Source organism: Capricornis sumatraensis, chromosome 3 (genome assembly GCF_032405125.1).
Source record: "Capricornis sumatraensis isolate serow.1 chromosome 3, serow.2, whole genome shotgun sequence".
In the NCBI taxonomy this organism is placed as follows: domain Eukaryota; kingdom Metazoa; phylum Chordata; class Mammalia; order Artiodactyla; family Bovidae; genus Capricornis; species Capricornis sumatraensis.
Window position 1 is genome coordinate 129786656 of NC_091071.1, and position 22342 is coordinate 129808997.

Sequence of the window (22342 nt, forward strand, 5' to 3'; positions counted from 1 at the left end):
CTAGTAGATAATCCCTGAAAATACAGTAACCTGTAAAATGGTAAAAACTTTCCCACTGTCTAGTAAGCATATATTTTTCTATGTGAGGTAATTACTAGCACACCTTTAATAAAACCGTGTCTCTTTTTATATAAGATATCTCAGAGATGGTATTTGCAGCTTCCTTTAACATTTACAGAGTTACTGAATTCTGCTCCATGAGAAGCTCTCTCTTACCATACAGTAAGCAATAAATTCAGCTTTACCTTTTCATTTCAGATAGAGTAGTGGATTAGTTAATCCAGACCTAAAATATGTAACTAGCTGGCATAATGCCTCGCTTAATTGATGTTAAGTAATGATAGTTGCTGGTAATAAATAAGAAATCATAATAAATCAAGTGACCAATTATGAAACTGGAGAGAATATCAAATATAAAACTCAGAGGTTGATGAGCCTACCACTCCATAGCTGATATAAAAAATTAAAAAAAAAAAAAACGCAGCTGAGTTTACTGCTGGATTTGTTTTGCTATGGTAGGGAAGAGCTATGTTGGTCAAACAGAGTCCTCCCTGATCAGAGCCAGCCTATGATCTTATATAGGATTTTAAGGGAGCATGGAGTTAAAGCACTGGAAGACTTTCAGAAGCTTAAATGGGTTCACATTGTCTGTAGAAGTGTAGTTACTTGGGTAAGACCATTGTTGATTAACTGACATTCAGAGGCAAGCTTATTGGAGTGTGTCCATTTCTGTATCTGACCCTAAAGTTGTCTAACTCCTCCAGTGTTTATCTATTTGGATTCTGTAAGTATGGGGCTTCCCTGGTGGCTCAGATGGTAAAGAATCTGCCTGCAATGCAGGAGACCAGGGTTCAATCCCTGGGAGATCCCCTGGAGAAGGGAATGGCTACCCACTCCAGTATTCTTGCCTGAAGAATTCCATGGAAAAAGGAACCTGGCAGGCTACAAGTCCATGGGATCACAAAGAGTTGAACACTAGTCAATTTGACAGTACTGGGGAGTCAGAATCTTAAAACAGCCTAGGAGCCCCACAGAACAATTAACCTTGGTCCTGGGATGACACTGAAAACCATGGTCCTGAATTCTGCATAGGAATAAGGTCCCAATTACTGCACAAGAATGATCACCCTTAATGGGCTGTAAATAAATACATTGTCCCTGAGTGTTACGATTACTTGCCAAGAATACTAACATCCTCATCCAGAACAAGAGAGAAGAATTAGATTGGTGATCATTTCTAGTCAGGTTTATAGTTAAAACTGCCTATTTAGTGTGATGATTTTGTTAAAGTATTTCTGTGCTATTTTTAAAGTGTTTCTGTAGTACTTGACGAGTGTCTATCATACATACTACCTTCTATTATGACCCTCTACTTTCATGTGAAATAACCAAAAACCAGACAAAAATATGACACTGATTTTTAAGACACTGAACGTCATGCAACAAAGCTCTGTGATACTTTGAGAGAAAAGAAACAAGTGAAGTGAGCTCTTCTGTTGCCTCAGCTTACAGCCTAGAAGGTGAAATCAGGGCGGGTCCCTGAGTTAAAGAATGAGAACAGAGTCCAGGGAAGACACTGGCTGCTAGGGTTCCAGGACAGAGTATGAGATAGGAGAGGGCTGCACAGAGGCGAATCTCAGAGATGTCCTAAAGGCCCCCACTGAGTATTCAACTGACTACTGGTCAGCAGATGCCTGAGAGAGACTGTCTAAGGCTGGAGACAGGGCCACCCAAAAGGGCTATAAGTGATAATGCCCAGCACACACACACACAGTACTGGTTCCCACCAGCCAGAATCAGACACCTTATGGTTTACAAGCTTTGGGTAGCATCTACAACAGGGTCTCGCCTCAGTAGTAGAGACTAGTGAACCCTAGAGTCAACAGTGCTGTGCTCCTAACTTAACACCATGACCCCAAATGACCCACATCCAAGTAGCTGCATTTCAAAACAGAGCTTAAGAATATTTAGAATACAGAAATATGCACATCAAGCTAAAATCATGATTTCTGGCATCCAAAATTATCAGACATGCGAAGAAGCAGGAAAATAGGACCCATAATGTAAAAATCTAATTGACCCCAAACTAATACAAACCACTTCAGCATTCTTGCCTTGAGAACCCCATGAGCAGTATGAAAAGGTCAGAAGAGATCCAATATGCTACTGGAGAAGAGTGGAGAAATTGCTCCAGAAGGAATGAAGAGGCTGAGCCAAAGTGGAAACGCCCAGTGTTGAAGATGTGTCTGGTGGTGAAAGTCTGATGCAGTAAAGAACAATATTGCATAGGAACCTGGAATGTTAGGTCCATGGACGGTCAGTTGGAAGTGGTCAAACAGGAGATGGCAAGAGGGAACATCACTATTTTAGGAATCAGTAGACTGAGACGAACTGTAATTGTTCTGAAGCAAGGAGACTAAGCTATGGCTACTGCTGATTTAGAGACAGGCAATGCCATGTTGTTAACACCCCAAGAGCCCAGCCTAACCTTTCCATGTTATTATGAAAAGAGAACTATGAAAATCCAGTAAAAGTTCATCTGAACTCTGTAGTGAACTTTAGCCTATGAAGTCTTTTACCCTTGGGTATTCTGTGACCATAGCCTAAAGAAACTTGGCAATTTTTTGGTTAGCTTTATTGACCTGAGTTCAGTCCCTGGGTTGGGAAGATCCCCTGGAGCAGGGAATGGCTATCCACACCAATATTCTTGCCTGAGGAATTCCACGGACTGAGGAGCTTGGCAAGCTACAGTCCATAGGGTTACAGAGTTGGACACTACTGAGCGACTTTCATTGAGGTAAAACTGACAAGTTGTAAGAAATTTAAAGTATGCATTGTAATAACTTGATAAACACTGATTGTTCTCATCTAATTGACACATCCATCACCTCACACCTTTAAAAAATATCTGGTGACAGCATTTAATTTCTACTCCATTAATAAATTTTAGTTATATAATATCCTATTATCAACCACAATCATCATGGTATACATTATTCATCTTATAACTGAAAGTTTGTACCCTTTTCCCAACTGTACCCTATTTTCCCCTACCTCCCAAAACCTGGAAATCACTTTTTCTAAACCCTGTTTCTGTGAGTTTGACCTTTTGGATTCCACATGTAAGTATCTTTGGTAATTTCTTGAGTCATTTCTTTAGTGCAGATATTCTAATGTTACATCAACTATGATCATACTGCAGTATATTTTCTCTGAAAATAGATCCTGCCTGTTAAATCTGTAGGTGTCACAAAGAATAAAATAATATTTCTCCAAGAGTGATCCCAAAATATCAGATGTGAGTGGAGACTTAGAATTGTTATAAATTCCCATTTTCAAGAGTGGCTCCAGTAGACCAAATTAAGTTTATTTCTTCTCAAGCTTCTGTAATAACATTTTCAAATTCATCATCTTTTTATGTCAGTCATTTTTACATTAAGACAAAATTCCTCTCTCACTCTCACTGCAAGTTAATTTGCTGTTCTTTTTGCTTTTTACACAACTTCAACACTTAGGTCTGAAGATCTGATGTTCCAAAGTGATGGGATTGTGAATTGAAAGTATTAGTCACTTAGTTGTGTCCAACTCTTTTTGACCCCATGGACTATAGCCCCCAAGGCTCCTCTGTCCATAGAATTCTCCAGACAGGAAAACTGGAGTGGTGGGTGGCCATTCTCTTCTCCAGGAGATCTTCCCGATCCTAGGATTGAAGCTGGGTCTCCTGTACTGCAGGCAGATCATCTTTACCATCTTTACCATCTGAGTCACCATTAAGTGTAGATAACACTAATACCTAAGAACGTTATATTATTCCACTTGGGAATTTAGAGGAAGGATGAGGAACTGTTGTGGAGATTCATGTCTCCCTCAGAGCAGCCATGATTAGACAGATTTTGGGTTGTCTTTCAGGTTCTTAGCTAGTATTGGACAATTGTTATTTCAGTGCCCCTTTTGCTTGCACTATCTGTCTCCTGGTTTCTTTAGGTACAGGCTTCCAATTCTTAACAAAAATTTTTGTTTAGTTTTTACTCAGGGGTCAATTTTATCTAGAGACCTTGTTTACTTTACCTTGTTTACCTTGTTTACTTTCTAATGCTCTCTAAAAACATCTGATCACATATTTTCTAAAAATAGTTTCACATTAATTTTTTTCTCACTATAACAAATTCCCTAGTTTATATTTGAGCCTATATTTCAGCCTATTAAAAAAGGGAAGACAAAACCTCCTTTACTTCTGCCATGGGGCCTACCCCAAAATACTTCTGAAAATTCTCAACTGCACACAGAACCTTCTCAAGGATAGATCACATCCTGGGCCGTAAATCTAGCCTTGGTAAATTCAAAAAAATTGAAATCATTCCAAGCATCTTTCCTGACCACAATGCAGTAAGATTAGATGCCAATTACAGAAGAAAAAAAAAACTATTAAAAATTCCAACACATGGAGGCTAAATAACACACTTCTGAATGACCAACAAATCAAAATATGCATAAGAATGAATGAAAATGAAAACACAACAACCCAAAACCTATGGGACACTGTAAAAGCAGTGCTAAGGCAAATGTTCATAGCAATACAGGCTTACCTCAAGAAACAAGAAAAAAGTCAAATAACCTAACTCTACACCTAAAGCAACTAGAAAAGGAAGAAATGAAGAACCCCAGGGTTAATAGGAGGAAAGAAATCTTAAAAATTAAGGCAGAAATAAATGCAAAAGAAACAAAAGAGACCATAGCAAAAATCAACAAAGCTAAAAGCTGGCTCTTTGAGAAGATAAAATTGACAAACCATTAGCCAGATTCATCAAGAAACAAAGGGAGAAGAATCAAATCCACAAAATTAGAAATGAAAATGGAGAAATTACAACAGACAATACAGAAATACAAAGGATCATAAGAGACTACTATCAGCAACTATATGCCAATAAAATGGACAACTTGGAAGAAATGGATAAATTCTTAGAAAAGTGTAACTTTCCAAAACTGAACCAGGAAGAAATAAAAAATCTTAACAAACCCATCACAAGCATGGAAATTGAAACTGTAATCAGAAATCTTCCAGCAAACAAAAGCCCAGGACCAGACGGCTTCAAGCTGAATTCTACCAAAAATTTAGAGCTGAGCTAACAGGTGTTAGCTCCTGCTCAAACTCTTCCAGAAAGTTGCAGAGGAAGGTAAACTTCCAAACTCATTCTATGAGGCCAGCATCACCCTAATACCAAAACCAAACAAAGTTGCCACAAAAATAGAAAACAGGCCAATATCACTGATGAACATAGATGCAAAAATCCTTAACAAATTTCTAGCAAACAGAATCCAACAACATATTAAAAAGATCATACATCATGGCCAAGTGGGCTTTATCCCAGGGATGCAAGGACTCTTTAATATCTGCAAATCAATCAGTATAATACGCCACATTAACAAATTGAAAGATAAAAACCATATGATTATCTCAATAGATGCAGAGAAAGCCTTTGACAAAATTCAACATCCATTTATGATAAAAACCCTCCAGAAAGCATGAAGAGAAGGAACATACCTCAGCATAAAAAAAGCTATATATGACAAACCCACAGCAAACATTATCCTCAATGGTGAAAAGTTGAAAGCATTTCCCCTAAAGTCAGGAACAAGACAAGGGTGCCCACTTTCACCACTACTATTCAACATAGTTTTGGAAGTTTTAGCCACAGCAATCAGAGGAGAAAAAGAAATAAAAGGAATCCAGACTGGAAAAGAAGAAGTAAAACTCTCACTGTTTCAGATGACATGATCCTCTACATAGAAAACCCTAAAGACTCCACCAGAAAATTACTAGAGCTAATCAATGAATAAATAAAGTTGCAGGATATAAAATCAACACACAGAAATCCCTTGCATTCCTAGACACTAACAATGAGAAAACAGAAATTAAGGAAACAATTCCATTCGCCATTGCAATGAAAAGAATAAAATACTTAGGAATATATCTACCTAAAGAAACAAAAGACTTATATATAGGAAACTATAAAACACTGATGAAAGAAATCAAAGAGGACACAAATAGATGGAGAAATATACCATGTTCATGGATTGGAAGAATCAATATAGTGAAAATGAGTATACTTCCCAAAGCAATCTATAAATTCAATGCAGTCCCTATCAAGCTACCAACGGTATTTTTCACAGAGCTAGAACAAATAATTTCACAATTTGTATGGAAATACAAAAAAAGCTTGAATAGCCAAAGCAATCTTGAGAAAGAAGAATGGAACTGGAGGAATCAACCTGCCTGACTTCAGGCTATACTACAAAACTACAGTCATCAAGACAGTATGGTACTGGCACAAAGACAGACATATAGATCAATGGAACAAAATAGAAAGCCAAGAGATAAATCCACATACCTATGGACACCTTATCTTTGACAAAGGAAGCAAGAATATACAATGGAGAAAGACAATCTCTTTAACAAGTGGTGGTAGGAAAACTGGTCAACCACTTGTAAAAGAATGAAACTAGAATACTTTTTAACACCACACACAAAAATAAACTCAAAATGGATTAAAGATCTAAACGTAAGACCAGAAACTATGAAACTCCTAGAGGAAAATGTAGGCAAAACACTTGCTGATATAAATCACAGCAGGATCTTCTATGACCCACCTCCCAGAATAATGGAAACAAAAGCAAAAATAAGCAAATGGGACCTAATTAAATTAAAAGCTTTTGCACAACAAAGGAAACTATAAGCAAGATGAAAAGACAGCCTTCAGAATGGGAGAAAATAATAGCAAATGAAGTAACTGACAAAGAATTAATCTCAATAATATACAAGCAACTCCTGCAGCTCAATTCCAGAAAAATAAATGACCCAATTAAAAAACGGGCCAAAGAACTAAACAGACATTTCTCCAAAGAAGAGATACGGATGGCTAACAAACACATGAAAAGATGCTCAACATCACTCATTATCAGAGAAATGCAAATCAAAACCACAGTGAGGTACCATCTCACACTGGTCAGAATGGCTGCGATCCAAAAGTCTACAAGCAATAAATGCTGGAGAGGGTGTGGAGAAAAGGGAATCCTCTTACACTGTTGGTGGGAATGCAAATTAGTACAGCCACTATGGAGAACAGTGTGGAGATTCCTTTAAAAACTGTAAATAGAACTGCCATATGACCCAGCAGTCCCACTGCTAGGCATACACACCAAGGAAACCAGAGTTGAAAGAGACACGTGTACCCCAATGTTCATCACAGCACTGTTTATAATAGCCAGGACATGGAAGCAACCTAGATGTCCATCAGCAGACGAATGGATAAGAAAGCTGTGGTACATATACACAATGGAATATTACTCAGCCATTAAAAAGAATACATTTGAATCAGTTCTAATGAGGTGGATGAAACTGGAGCCTATTATACAGAGTGAAGTAAGCCAGAAAGAAAAACACCAATACAGTATACTAATGCATATATATGGAATTTAGAAAGATGGTAACAATAACCGTATATGTGAAACAGCAAAAGAGACACAGATGTATAGAATAGTCTCTTGGACTCTGTGGGAGAGGGAGAAGGTGGGATGATTTGAGAGAATAGCATTGAAACATGTATAATATCATATGTGAAACAGATTGCCCGTCGAGGTGTGATGCATGAGACAGGGTGCTCAGGGCTGGTGCACTGTCCCAACCCAGAGGGATGGGGTGAGGAGGGAGGTGGGAGGGGGGTGCAGGATGGGGAACGCATGTAAACCCATGGCTGATTCATGTCAGTGTATGGCAAAAACCACTACAATATTGTAATTAGCCTCCAATTAAATAATCTTTTTTAAAAAGTTGACAATATTTGACTATGAAAAAAAGAAAAAGGAACAGATTTAAGAAACTTGACTATTTGGTAATATTTGGCATCTCAAGAGCATTTATTCCAGGCTCTTATCTCTGGTGATCTCTCACCTCATTTACTAAGATGGCTCTTATTTTAGCACGCACTATATTATAGTATCTTCTCCAACATGGATTTCTATAGGTACTAGAGATTCTAGAAACCATTTGCTAATGTAATCCATTTTAAACAGACCGTGGAATACTTCCTGTGGAATATTTTCTGGGGAATACCAACCCTAGAAAGAGCTGTTGATTAGAAAGTGTGCTTTTCTTTTCTTATATAGTTCAAATAGGAGATCCAGGGTTGAATCTCTTTGGAAGGACTAATCCCATCCCCACACTCCACCCATCACTGTGACTTGAAAGATGAATTTATATAATGACTGGTTAGGTCTCTGTGTGAGATGTGTCCATCTCTGAAACTGAAGGTGGTTCTCCAAAGGAAATCTAAGTGATATTCTCAGAAGAAAGGGGTAATGGAAGTGGACCAAATCAAAAGTTTGTAATACACCAAGGTCGCTGGTGAACTTCATGCATACTGCAGCCAGAGTCTGAGCAGGGAATCAGTCAGTTCAGTCACTCAGTCATATCTGACTCTTTGTGACCCCATGGATCGCAGCACACCAGGCCTCCCTGTCCATCACCAACTCCTGGAGTTTATCAAAACTCATGTCCATTGAGTCAGTGATGCCATCCAGCCATCTCATCCTCTGTCGTCCCCTTCTCCTCCTGCCCCCAATCTCTCCCAGCATCAGGGTCTTTTCCAGTGAGTCAATTCTTTGCATGAGGTGGCCAAAGTATTAGAGCAGGGAATAGGGTCCTCATACTGACACTCCTTTTCCTCCAGAGCATTGATATAAGACAGCCACAAGCAAGCTGTCAAGAGCTTCCTGATGGTTTTAAAACTGATTCATCAGTTACCTATGCAAAATAAGGGCTTTTGGGTAACTGAAGACATGCAGCTGCTTAGCTATCTGCCTCCTATTATTTCCTTCACAAGCAATATGAAACAAGAAAAGTCACTTCTACACAAAACTATACTATATAACTCAAAGGCAGATAATGTCAAATCTTCAAAATAAGTAAAGATGAGGAAAAAAAAATCACCAAATTCCCATGCATGCTCTCTCACACTTCTCCACACCTCCCTCATTAAAACACTCCGTGGCAGACAAAGGAAGACCAAAATAACTGCAGTGAAGACAGAAAAAGGAAACTAGAAAAGGAGTCTAAGGCTGATGTGGAACTGCCACCACAAAGACTAAATGCATCCTAAATCTGGAAATACTAAAAAGTGTCCAGGCAAATGAGAGCATGAGCTATAGGAAAGGAACTTCAAAGTATACATGATTTAAAAGGGACAGGCATGATTCAAGGGGGCACTCATCAAAATGGATAGATTCTAGGGGAGTTTAAAAAAAAAAAAAAGGCAAAAGGAATCGTTAAGGAGAAAAGAGAAGAAAAAAAAAAAAGGAAAATTTGGTGCCAGTAAGAAAAATGAGAAGTATAAACAACCATAAATGTGAACAAGAGGAAAATTAAGTCCATACAGAGCTACTGTAGAAGGTCAGGAAGTGAAACTCCCTGCATCGCAAATGAGGAAAATTTCCCTCAATAAACATTCATGAAGACATGAAAAGTGAATTTTCCAAGCAAATAGAAAAACTTTCGAGGATACAAACCACTGTGAAACTAATTCAAAATCTAAAGTCAGAAATGGACAAAAATCAGAAGTGAAAGGAGAGTTATTTAAACTCAGGAAATAAATGAAAGAAAAAGGCAAAAATATCTCAGAAATGAGGAACAAGTTACAGGATACCCAAGAGAGCAGATTCAGATGAAAATAAGTCATTGATGAAAGGCAGGAAAACAACCAAGAATATGAAAGTGGCATAAAGTAAAAAAAGTCAGAGAAAAATTAAACAGAATGGAAGATATGCAAAGAAGGAATAATATTCATGTTATTGGAGGCCCTGAGGAAGAAAAAACAGTAAAATAGAATATTTTAAACTACAGCCCAAGCACACTTACCAAAAATAGAAAAAAAAAATGTATATCTGAATCTACGTTGTAAGGACTCTGAAGGTACCTGGGGAAAACTGACCAATTTTGATATACTAATAAAACTATCAGATATCAAAAACAAAATTGAAGTCTATAGGCAAAAAGATCAAATAAACAGCAATAGAAACTGGCAACAGACATTTAAAAACTAACACACCAAGCAAGGTAACAGTTGAGCATCAGGATAAGCAGTATTCTAAGGCCATGAGATTTCCTGCCCTCTGATACACACACCCACACCATTGCTGGGACTGTGAAAATGGTGACTTTACTCATGATTAGATAATATATTACAACTGACTAAGAAAAGAAGATTATCCTGGTCTAATCACATGAATCTTTTAAAAACTGGTTTCCCCACATGGTTATGAGGCAGGAGGTCCATGTCCCATCCTGCCACCCCCAAGATAAAGTGATTGGAGATTTGTCCCCTGTGGACCAATATCCCAAGATGAGAATGGCAGGACAGTTGAGAGAAGAGTCTGGGCCCTGACCAGATAGAAAGTAAGAGACCACATATTTCTCATTCTCAGAGTCAGGCAACCTCCCCCACTATACATGCACAGAAAGCTCCTTGGAGGTCTACAGGGGAGTGAGGCTAACTGATGCCAAGCTACCCATAGGCCTTTTTGGTGGAATCCATCTTGGCTAAGGAGATGTGTGCATACACATGGAAAGATTCTGGGATATACCAAATATGGACTCTGAACCAGGTAAATAAAACTGACTGGCCAAAGGAAACCCAGAAGAAATTCAAACTACCATGAGGGTGTGACTCAGTGACTCTCTCTCTCCTCCTAATAAATATTTGCTTCACTACTTTCCATCTTTGTGTGAATTCTTTTTCTGAAAAGCTGAAGGGCCAGGGCCTGGTGACTGACCACTGAAAGGTCTAGTGGCTATGATTTAGTGCTCTCACTGCACAACCTGACCACAATCTCTGGCTAGAATTCAAAGTCTAGCTTCAAGCTACTGTAGGCTGAGGCCACCCGAGATGAGATCAGTTACAGAAGGGAAAGTCAGAGATTTGAAGCACAAGATTTCATATGCCCTTGTTGGCTTGAAGATGGAGTAGGCACATGGCAAAATATACTTGTGGCTTCTAAGAGCTGAGAGCAGTCCCCGGCTGAAAGCCAGAGAGGAAACATTGACCTCAGTCCTAAAAGTGCAAAAAAAAGTAAAACAAACAAACAAGCCAAAACGCTGGATTCTGCCAACAACCAGGTTGAGCTTCAAAGAAAATTCTTCCCCAGACCTCCATAGAGGAACACAGACCTGCTGACACCTTGATTTCAGCCTGTGAAACCCAGAGTGAGACTCTAGCCTCAGAGAAACTATGAGATAACAAGTGTCTGTATTATTTTAATGGTTTATCATAGCAGCAATAAAAGTACAAGTAGCATTTTTTTAAAAAAAACTCTGAGAATGTATATAAGAAAAAATAAAACTTAAAGAATATATGTGAACCAAGGATTTTATACCCAGCTACATTGTTCTTTAAATATCAAGACTAAGAAAATTAATTATAAAAATATAAAAATGTAGAGAATTTTGTGCCTGTACCCAGCAGCCCTTCTTAAGGAATTTGCAAGAGCAGAGGTCAGCAAACTTTTCTATAAAAGGCCTGATAGTAAATATGATTTTTAAGAGTCATCTATGGTTTCTGTCACACCTTATTTTTTTTCTGTGTGTGTGTACATGTTTTTAAAAATATAGAGTAGAATTCTTAGCTCATAAGCCATACAAAAATGGGTTGTGGGTCAGATTTGGCCTGTGGGCTTTATCTGAACAATCTCTGTATTAAACGATTAGCCTCATCCAACCAAGTGATAACTGGGAAATTTTCAGGCAAAAGGCTGATTGGGGTGAGCATTTAAAAACATAAATATATATAGCAAAATATGAAGCAAAAGACAGAATAAGAATGAAAAACTGACATACAAATGTTACATATTATGACAAAGCAGAAATGCAACTACAAAAATGGTAAAAGGAAGAAGGAAATATAAAAAAAGACTAGTACTATTGCTATGTAGGCCATAGTGAAATGAAAATGAAAGTGAAGTCACTCAGTCGTGTCCAACTCTTTGCCACCCATGGACTATAGCCCACAAAACTCCTCCGTCCATGGGGTTTTCCAGGCAAGAATACTGGAGTGGGTTGCCATTTCCTTCTCCAGGGGATCTTCCTGACCCAGGGATTGAACCCAGGTCTCCCACATTGCAGGCAGATGCTTTAACCTCTGCACCACCAAGGAAGCCCTTAAATACAAGAATACCTCAGGATTTCTCTCAGAAAACCTCCTATAGAGACACAGAACTTCAGATCCAAGTACTAACATCAAAGATTCCAAGGGAGGAAAAGAAGCCAGGTTGAAAGAAGAAGGGGGAGGAGCCAGGAGAGGGGGGCTGAAAGGGGTGGCCTTACAGATATCTCCTGCCACCTATAGATACTCAGGTGCCGGGAGCCAGCATGGGAGATCCCACCCATGACAAGATCATGCGGAGGAGACCTGACAGGCAAGGCGGATCAGGACTCGAGGGACTCCCTGGACCTGCTCGAGCATCTACCCCAAACCAAAATCTGTCTACTGTATACTATATTATGTCTTTCACCAACTCTTCTGACATTAACAGGGGGCTATCCCCTACCACCTTTCTCTGGAGAAAATCAACCTGGGGCTCTAGTTGATAAGTCTCCTGGGCATGAAAGGAGCATTTCAATTCAACCCCCACTGTTAGCATTCTAGCTTGCTTGGCAGGTGTATCCAGACTGTTGCAACTACGCATATGATTGTTCACAAACCATGACAAGGGAAGCCTAAGCATTGTAAAAATATAGAGCCCTTTGAGGGGTGAAAAAGTTTTATTAAAATAATACTGGTGAAGGGTTTCATTGCAATGCTTGCTGCCAAGTTCCCATATCCCTTATCCATTGTGTGCCTGGGAGTGCATTAGTTAATATAGTTGGAATGTAAGAAAAACAAGTAGTAGCCTTGGTATTAACCACATCAGACCTTTGAGCTAATAAGTTCTTTTTTGTAACCCACTGCACTTTTGCGCCATGAGAATGTAACTCTGTTTAGTACTTTCTGAGGCTGACACAGATTAGAGGTATAAAGAAAAAACACTTCAAGGGAAAACAAGTTTTCTGGTTGATCAACCTTTATCAAAAAAGGGTCATAAAATGTCAACAAGCCTCCAAGTCCAGAAGATAATGTACACAACATAAGACCCTTGTTTATGGGAAAGGTATGCAGAAAAAATCCTGGTTTCGATAAGGGCAAAACTGATGGAATGTTGAGCTGACTCTGCATGACTCTGCATCTTTCACTTTGCTCTATGTACAACTCAGGGTATAAAAGCCCCCTTTGAAAATAAAGTTACGGGCCTGGCTCACCGAAGCTTGGTCTCCCTGTGTCATTCTTTTGTTCACCAATGCTGTTCATCCTGAGGGTAGCCCCTGGATCCTGCTGAGGCTAGACCCCAGCACCCAGGCATTATGGAACTTTTCCCTGGACCTCCAGAGAAGGGAGGACTGGAACTCAGCCCTACCAGAAATCAGACCAGACCAGAACCAGAATTCGAGTTCTCTGCCAAGAGGAGGTGATCAGTCTCCAATCCTCAGCTCAGGCTGAAGGCCCTTCGACCAGATTCCTGCGTCCAGGACTGGGGGACTAGAAAAAGAGGGGAGGATAGGAAAGGTTAAGGAGAGGAAAGAGAGAGGGAAGGGGAGAGAGGTCAATAAAGTCTCTTGTTCCTTACCAATCGGGGCACTCTGGCCAGTTGTCCGCATCAGAAGGAGACCAGGGACAAAAGGGTCCCAGTTGCAGCCACTGGATCTGGTCCATTGGCAGGCAAGCTGGCCCCTGAGTACCCCAAGTGGTCAGGATGTCAGTCTCAGTGAAGAAGAATCCCACCGGAGTAGCCATTTGTTGCAGGAAGGCAGACCCCTCTCCAGGTGCCGAAACTGGGCTCTTGTCTAATGCTCAGAAATGAATTGTCAAAGGAGACACATGTGCTGACAAAGCAAGAGACTTTATTGGGAAAGGGCACCCGGGTGGAGTACTCCAAGGCACTGTCAAAAGATGGAGGAGTGGATGGTTCCCCAATGGCTGGGATGATCCTCTCACTCATTAGCATATGAATTCACCCCACTTGCAAAACCTAGCCAGGTCTTCAGTTCAGTTCAGTCGCTCAGTCGTGTCCGACTCTTTGCGACCCCATGAATCACAGCACGCCAGGCCTTAGGAGGGCATTAAAGGAAAAACAAAAGCATGATAAACCAGATAGCCAAAGGTTAAATAAAGAAACCAGAGTAAGAGCTTTTTAAAAAGTATAAATAAGGGAAGCAGTTTAAGACAATGATGTAGGAACATTCTGAACTCACCTCTTCCCACAGACCCTCAGAACATATAGCTAAATATGGGATCAGTCAGTCAGTTCAGTTGCTCAGTCATGTCCGACTCTTTGCAACCCAAATGAATCGCAGTACGCCAGGACTCCCTGTCCATCACCATCTCCCAGAGTTCACTCAAACTCACGTTCATCAAGTTGGTGATGCCATCCAGCCATCTCATCCTCTGTCGTCCCCTTCTCCTCCTGCCCCCAATCCCTCCCAGCATCAAAGTCTTTTCCAATGAGTCAACTCTTCACATGAGGTGGCCAAAGTACTGGAGTTTCAGCTTTAGCATCATTCCTTCCAAAGAACACCCAGGGCTGATATCCTTTAGAATGGACTGGTTGGATCTCCTTGCAGTCCAAGGGACTCCCAAGAGTCTTCTCCAACACCACAGTTCAAAAGCATCAATTCTTCGGTGCTCAGCTTTCTTCACAGTCCAACTCTCGCATCCATACATGACCACAGGAAAAACCATAGCCTTGACTAGATGGACCTTTGTTGGCAAAGTAATGTCTCTGCTTTTCAATATGCTATCTAGGTTGGTCATAACTTTTCATCCAAGGAGTAAGCGTCTTTTAATTTCATGGCTGCAATCACCATCTGCAGTGATTTTGGAACCCCAAAAATAAAGTCTGACACTGTTTCCACTGTTTCCCCATCTATTTCCCATGAAGTGATGGGACCAGATGCCATGATCTTCATTTTCTGAATGTTGAGCTTTAAGCCAACTTTTTCACTCTCCTCTTTCACTTTCATCAAGAGGCTTTTTAGTTCGTCTTTACTTTCTGTTATAAGGGTGGTGTCATCTGCATATCTGAGGTTATTGATATTTCTCCCAGCAATCTTGATTCCAGCTTGTGCTTCTTCCAGCCCAGTGTTTCTCATGATGTACTCTGAATATAAGTTAAATAAGCAGGGTGACAATATACAGCCTTGACATACTCCTTTTCCTATTTGGAATCAGTCTGTTGTTCTATGTCCAGTTCTAACTGTTGCTTCCTGACCTGCATATAGGTTTCTCAAGAGGCAGGTCAGGTGGTCTGGTATTCCCATCTCTTTCAGAATTTTCCACAGTTTATTGTGACCCACACAGTGAAAGGCTTTGGCATAGTCAATAAAGCAGAAATAGATGTTTTTCTGGAACTCTCTTGCTTTTTCCATGATCCGGCGGATGTTGTCAATTTGATCTCTGGTTCCTCTGCCCTTTTAAAACCAGCTTGAACAACTGGAATTTCACGGTTCACGTATTGCTGAAGCCTGGCTTGGAGAATTTTGAGCATTACTTTACTAGTGTGTGAGATGAGTGCAATTGTGCGGTAGTTTGAGCATTCTTTGGCATTGCCTTTCTTTGGAATTGGAATGAAAACTGACCTTTTCCAGTCCTGTGGCCACTGCTGAGTTTTCCAAATTTGCTGGCATATTGAGTGCAGCACTTTCACAGCATCATCTTCCAAGATTTGAAATAGATCAACTGGAATTCCATCACTTCCACTAGTTTTTTTCGTAGTGATTCTTTCTAAGGCCCACTTGACTTCACACTCCAGGATTTCTGGCTCTAGGTGAGTGTTCATACCATCGTGATTATCTTGGTCATTAAGATCTTTTTTGTACAGTTCTCCTGTGTATTCTTGCCACCTCTTCTTAATATCTTCTGCTCCTGTTAGGTCCATACCATTTCTGTCCTTTATCGAGCCCATTTGTGATGAAATATTTCCTTGGTATCTCTACTTTTCTTGAAGAGATCTCTAGTGTTTCCCATTCTGTTGTTTTCCTCTATTTCTTTGTATTGATCGCTGAGGAAGGCTTTCTTATCTCTTCTTCCTATTCTTTGGGACTCTGCATTCAGATGCTTATATCTTTCCTTTTCACCTTTGCTTTTCACTTCTCTTCTTTTCACAGCTATCTGTAAGGCCTCTCCAGACAGCCATTTTGACAGCTGACAGAATGTGGTCCACTGGAAAAGGGAATGGCAAAGCACTTCAGTATTCTTGCCTTGAGAAGCCCATGAACAGTATGAAAAGGCAAAATGATAGGATACTGAAAGAGGAACTCCCCAGGTCAGTAGGTGCCCAATACACTACTGGAGGTCAGTGGAGAAATAACTCCAGAAAGAATGAAGGGATGGAGCCAAAGCAAAAACAATACCCAGTTGTGGATGTGCCTGGTGATAGAAGCAAGGTCCAATGCTGTAAAGAGCAATACTGCATAGGAACCTGGAATGTCAGGTCCATGAATCAAGGCAAATTGGAAGTGGTCAAACAGCAGATGGCAAAAGTGAACATCAACATTCTAGGAATCAGTGAACTAAAATGGACCGGAATGGGTGAATTTAACTCAGATGACCATTATATCTACTACTGTGGGCAGGAATCCCTCAGAAGAAAAGGAGTAGCCATCATGGTCAACAAAAGAATGCGAAATGCAGTATTTGGATGCAATCTCAAAAACGACAAAATGATCTCTGTTCGTTTCCAAGGCAAACCATCACAGTAATCCAAGTCTATGCCCCAACCAGTAACGCTGAAGAAACTGAAGTTGAATGGTTCTATGAAGAATTACAAGACCTTTCAGAACTAACAGCCCCAAAAGATGTCTTTTTCATTATAGGGGACTGGAATGCAAAAGTAGGAAGTCAAGAAACACCTGGAGTAACAGGCAAATTTCGCCTTGGAATATGGAATAAAGCAGGACAAAGGCTAGTAGAATTTTGCCAAGAGAACACACTCATCATAGCAAAGACCCTCTTCCAACAACACAAGAGAAGACTCTACACATGGACATCACCAGATGGTCAACACCGAAATCAGATTGATTATATTCTTTGCAGCCAAAGATGGAGAAGCTCTATACAGTCAGCAAAAACAAGACCGGGAGCTGACTGTGGCTCGGATCATGAGATCCTTATTGCCAAATTCAGTCTTAAATTGAAGAAACCAGGGAAAACCACTAGACCATTCAGGTATGACCTAAATCAAATCCCTTATGATTATACAGTGGAAGTGAGAAATAGATTTAAGGGACTAGATCTGATAGATAGAGTGCCTGATAAACTTTGGACTGAAGTTCATGACATTGTACAGGAGACAGGGATCAAGACAATCCCCATGGAAAAGAAATGCAAATATGGGATAATTTCCTCTGAAAAAGATCTTGAAAACTAGCTGAGAATCTCCTTCATATGCAGAAAATGAGGAAAGGGCCACAGCAAAGCAGTAAGAGAGTCTGAGACCCAATTTCACCATAAACCCCATCCCTGCTTCCTGATACTTTGGCCACCTGATGTGAAGAACTGACTCATTTGAAAAGACCCTGATTCTGGGAAAAATTGAAGGCCAGAGGAGAAGGGGATGACAGAGGAAGAATTGGTTGGATGGCATCACCAACTCGATGACATGAGTTTGAGTAAGCTCCAGGAGTTGGTGATGGACAGGAAAGCCTGGCATGGGGCAGTCCATGGGGTCACAAAGAGTCGGACATGACTGAGCAACTGAACTGAACTGAACTGCTTCCTGAGGAGCAAAGGGTTTGTAGCCCAAAAAGGCATCCCAACTTTTAAGACTTGCACATGAAAGATGAGCCTCCAAGACTCCTGACTTTGAAATCCAACAGGGCTCATGTCCATGAGACCTGAAGAGCTGCAGCAATCTGAGAAATGGCCCAGAACTCATTTGTCATGGGGCCCAGCCCTGAAACAGCCATTTGAAAAGCACCCAGACTTCATGGGAAAGAAATCCCATTGCTAATCTTAGAGCATTCACCAGAGAGATGGGACATGCTGAAATACTCTCCAGGGATGGAGGGTGGTGGGAGCCCTTTTCACCTTCCTCTTCTGCCTTGCTAAACCCAGTGAGTGCCTTTTTTCTCACCCCTCAGCAAGTATCATCGCTACCCTCCAACAACTTTGCTAAACCTAGTGGTGTCATCTTTTTTCTCTATCCTGGATCCTTTCTCTTATTAGGTGCCATCTTTGTGCCTTCTCTCTCTCTCTGCTGTGCTCCAGAGTGTCAGTATCTCCCAGAAGGGAGATTTTATATGCATCTGATACCTGGTTTTAGTCACTGATGCCCATTGGATGCCCTTTGGAACATCACTTGGCTTTGGAAGCCTAGGAGCTTGCATTCCTGGGTCCCAGAGGGCTATAACAGTCAGAGACAGCTTTTATAATCAGAGGGCACTGCAAAGGCAGTCAACTTAAACATATTCATGGTCTTTCTGAAAAAGAGGCCTATATTGCTCATGCGGGAGCTCTGGCCTGAGCAGCAGGCTTCTGGTCTGGTACACTTCTAGGACGTACTCTTGAGGAAGGGAGCCAGTGGGCACAGTTCTGTGTCTCCCCCTGCCTCACTCCAGTTTGCTGATTATCTTCCAGAAAGCAGCTTATATACTTGTCTGTGCCCTAATTTTTTCAGCTGCCACCAGGGAACACCTCTGCATTGCCTGGCTCAGGCGGCCAAGGTGGCTTATACTCATGGGTCCTACAGAACTACAACCAGGAGAAAAACAGCTATACTTAGAGCAAAGCAAGAGGCAACAGACCCAGGAGCTCAGTCTTCCTGTGAAAGAGGCCTAAAAGCTTACCATCATTGACAGCAAGCTTTGGGGGAGTGGGGTGGGGGAGTTGGTGGCAAAGCTTCTCATTAAAAACACACCAAGGGCTGATTGTGAACCTTTCCGGAGACTGCAGAGGGCAGGCACTACCTTCGTGCTCTCCCTCTGCACACTCCAAAATGCCAGTATATCTTGGAGAGGAGCCTTACACATGTCCAGTGCCCCTGGGTTTTATCTCTGGTGCCTTGGTTTTTTGTGGCTGCCATGGAGAACACCCCTTAATTACCCTGCTCTGGTAGCCACAGGGACTCACATTCTTGGGTTCCACAGAACTGTAACAATTGAAAGGATGATTCTTGGCAGACTGCTACTGCAGGGCACTCCACAAACAGAAGACTGAAATACATCCCTGGTCTTTCTGCAAAGCAGGTATTCACTTGTCCTGGCACTTTGGCCAGGATTCAGGTATAGCATGTGTTTAGAACCATGTGGAGGTGCTCTCAAGGAATATAGGCAAGAGGACACCATCTATGCTCTCTTCTGTCTCACTCCCAGAAAAGGAGCTAATACACTCCTCTGGAACCTTGATATTTTCAACTGTTGCCCAGGGGACACCTCCAGATTACAGTTCCAGAGAACTGTATATATCTGCATGCTTCAAAAGTTGCTGCTTAAAGGTCTGGCTTCCAAATCTGCCTGAATCTAGGTACTGACTGATATATGCCCCTTCAGAACAAGGACAGGTCTTGACGCACACTCAACTACTGGGAATGATTAAAAATAAAATAGGCTGTGTGGACAGTCACAAAGGATGGAGAGACAATGAAAAGTTGGGGATGGGCTGAACAATAAGGTTCATCTCTACATAAGGCCACTTCTTGAAGACTGAGTCAGTTCAGTTCAGTTGCTCAGTCATGTCCAACTCTTTGCAGCCCCATGAACCACAGCACATCAGGCCTCCCTGTCCATCACCAGCTCCCACAGTCCACCCAAACCCATGTCCATTGAGTCGGTGATGCTATCCAACCATCTCATCTTCTGTTGTCCCCTTCTCCTCCTGCCCTCAATCGTTCCCAGCATCAGGGTGTTTTCAAAAGAGTCAGCTCTTCACATCAGGTGGCCAAAGTATTGGAGTTTCAGCTTCAACATCAGTCCTTCCAATGAACACCCAGGACTGATCTCCTTTAGGATGGACTGGTTGGATCTCTTTGCAGTCCAAGGGACTCTCAAGAGTCTTCTCCAACATCACAGTACAAAAGCATCATCTCTTCAGTGCTCAGCTTTCCTTATAGTCCAACTCTCACATCCATACATGACCACTGGAAAAACGATAGCCTTGACTAGACGGACCTTTGTTGACAAAGTAATGTCTCTGCTTTTCAATATGCTGTCTGGGTTGGTCATAACTTTCCTTCCAAGGAGTAAGTGTCTTTTAATTTCATGGATGAGCTTCTTTGTAAGGCAGAAAGAGAGACACAGATGTAGAGAACAAACATATGGATACCAAAGGATGGTAAGGAGGGGGTAGGATGAATTAGGAGATTGGGATTGACATACATGCCCTATTGATACTATGAATAAAACAGATAACTAATGAGAACCTACTGTATAGCTCAGTAAGCTCTATTCAATATTCTGTGGTGACCTAAATGGGAAGTAAACCCAAAAAACAGGGGATACTTGTACAGCTGATTAATTTTGCTGTACAATAGAAATTAGCACATTGTTTAGCAACTATATTCCAATAAAATTATTTTTTAAAAAAAAACAGAAAAAGAAATGAAAAATATAAGAAATCACTGAATAAAAATCAGTAACTGTGATACACAGTTACTGAACTGAATAATAAACTAGACGGGTTCAACAGCAGAACAGATGAAGCAGAAGAAAGGATCAGACAGCTCAAAGGTTAGACAGTGGAACTCACAATTAGAGCAGCAAAGAGAAAAAGAATGAAAAAAAATATGTAAGGGACTTAATGGACATGAAGCATATTAATTATTCACATTAAAGGAGTCCCAGAAAGAGAAGAGAGAGTCCCAGAAAGAAGAAGAGAGAAAAAAAGACACGAAACTTATTTTAATAATAGTGCCTGAAATTTTCTCTAAGCTGGGGAAAGGAATAGACATCCAGATGCAGGAAGTCTGAGTTCCAAAAGAGATGAGCCCAAAGAGAGCAATACAGAGTCACATTACAATTAAAATTTCAAAAGTTAAAGACAAGGAGAAAACCTTAAAAGCAAGAGAAAAATAATTACATATAAGGGAACCCTCTCATAAGATTATGAGCATATTTTTCCACAGAAACCTCACAGACTAAAAGATAGTGACACAATATATTCAAAGTACTAAAAAAAAAGTTCTAACCAAGAATATTCTACATGGAAAAAGTTATTATTCAGAATTGAAGGAGAGATGGAGTTTTCCAAACAAGTGAAAGCAAAAGGAATCCATTACAGTGAATAATAACTATTATCATAAACAACAGTCAAAATAACTACAATAATTAATAATATTAATATATAATTAATAATTATAATTATCATAACTACAATAGCTACTAATTATAAAATTAATAGGATATTAACTACAATATTAATAATAAATTTAATTAATAATTATAATTAATAATATAATACTTAATAATCAATAGTGAAATAACTATGATAGTAGTTTTAACTATAATAATAAATAGCTATAACAATTATATCAATTAGCATGATCACAATTAATGACTATGATTATTAACTATTAATAATTATACTAATTAATAACATATAAGATTTAATATGTGACATCAAAAATATCAAACTTTGGGGGTCCAAAGTGTAGAACTTCAAAATATGTTCAAAAGTATTATTGACTTATTGACTGTGATAAGTTGTTATATTAAGCCTCATGGTAGCCACAGGTTAGAATCCTATAGGAGATATACAAAAGACAGTAAGAAAAGAATCTAAGCATACCACTAAAGGAAGTCATCAAACCACAGAGATAAAGAGAAGAAAGAACAGAAAAAAGTACAAAACAGCTAGCAAATAATAAACAAAATGACAATAACTACATCTCTATCAATAATTACTTTATATGTAGATGAACTAAATCCAAGAGACAAAGAGTGGTTAAATTGATTTAAAAAAAAAAACCAAGACCCATTTAGACTGCCTACAAGATACTGTTAAAAACACAGACTGAACATGAAAGCCTGAAAAAAGAGATATACCATGCAACAGAAACCAAAAGAAACTGGGCTTGCTGCTGCTGCTGCTAAGTCGCTTCAGTTGTGTCCGACTCTGTGCGACCCCATAGACAGCAGCCCACCCGGCTCTCCCGTCCCTGCGATTCTCCAGGCAAGAATACGGGAGTGGGTTGCCATTTCCTTCTCCATTGCATGAAAGTGAAAAGTGAAAGTGAAGTGGCTCAGTCGTGTCCAACTCCTAGTGATCCTGTG